Genomic DNA, 1,554 nt, shown 5'->3' on the forward strand with positions numbered 1-1,554 from the left:
GGAGAGAGTGATTAGACATCCTTCATAGGTATTAAATCTCCATTAATCATTGCCCCTCTATTCACATCCCCGACTCTGACACAGATAAGAGTGCAGCATAAAAGAGGAACTGGGGAAGACAGAGAGAGGGAGAAAAAGAGCAAAGGAAAAGGGGGAGATCACAGACTTGTTAAAAATAATAAGCTACTACAGAGCCACGTGGAGAGGCCCTGGTGAGATGGGAATTGCTGATTAAATTAGAGGCTCATTAATCAGCCCTTGACCACGACTCCCCCATTTCTCTTGTTCAGCTCGCGCCACTGACTTCCCCCATTTTTTCTTTTTTGCTTTCCTACCTCTCTCTTGCCAAGAGAGGGATCTCCTGCTGAAGGGTCAGGGTTAAGAGTCAGCAGGAGAGGGGGAATAAGAGGGGGAAAAGACCTGGCAATCCGCTCCCATGATTAGCCTGGAAAAATAGCAATCTGGCCTCCAGCCTCCTTGACTGCCCCCTGGTGAAAGTGAGTACAACCAGGGCTGCCAGTTTGGCAACACCAAAATTCCCCTACCTCACACATACACACACACACAAACACACACAAACACACTCTTTCTCTTTTTTTCCATCCAGACTCATCCAAACAAAGCTTTCTTGGCACCCTGCTAAATTTTCGCTCTGATTTGGCTGCAGATCTGGCTGCAGCTTTGGTGATCTGTTTGGCTGACTTTGTGGAAGATGAGTGAGGAATGAATGACCAATAGCTGTAGGCATGAGCAGGCATCACTCTGATGATGAAGTGGTTTGAGAGTTGCGAGCCTGTTTCATAATGGTGGTGATTATGCTGAGGTCATTAGAACCTACACATTACATCATGGCTGCCAGCAAGGGGAATCCCCCCGGTTCCCCTTAATGGAGAAAAATGTGTTTTCCCCTCATTACAAAGCCAATCAATTAGTCAGTCAGCTAATCAATCAATAAGTAAATCCATCAGTTGGTCTAGTTGGAGAATGATCCTTACTCCCCTTCATATGGCACGTGCATTATGGATGCTGTGTGTGATGCTCTGTGGTGAAAAATAGTACGCGTTCATTATGACTCAATCATTTAGCCAGTCAGATGATCAATCACAGAGCCGATCTGTCAATCAGTATTTGGGGGACATTACAGTATGAAATGTCTAACAGTAATTGACATGGTGACAGTTTATATAATTCCTGTTTTTTCTAATAAAGTCATGTGTTTTATAATGATCCTATGCCCATGTCTGTAACATTCCTAAAAACTGTATCTTTTAATTCAGTAAAAGGAGCAAAATCACAATGTAAAAAAATTAGTGCTGGGCAACAATTAAAATTTTTAATCACGACTAAACACATTGTTACACATAAAATTGAATAATGAATTCTAAAGTAGTGTATTGTGCAATTTTAATTTAAATGTACTGCTATATACACAAAAGTATAATAACATGTGGTTTGCAAACACTTTAAACAAATAAGGTGCTTTTTATCCAGCAGTATTCCCTTTACACAGAAGCAATAAAATATTTCTTGTAAATCTCAACTTAAACATTAATG

Source organism: Micropterus salmoides, unplaced genomic scaffold, assembly GCF_014851395.1.
Source record: "Micropterus salmoides isolate LMB-PRFRI ecotype aquatic unplaced genomic scaffold, ASM1485139v1 Ms_hic_scaffold_12, whole genome shotgun sequence".
Classification (NCBI taxonomy): Eukaryota; Metazoa; Chordata; class Actinopteri; order Centrarchiformes; family Centrarchidae; genus Micropterus; species Micropterus salmoides.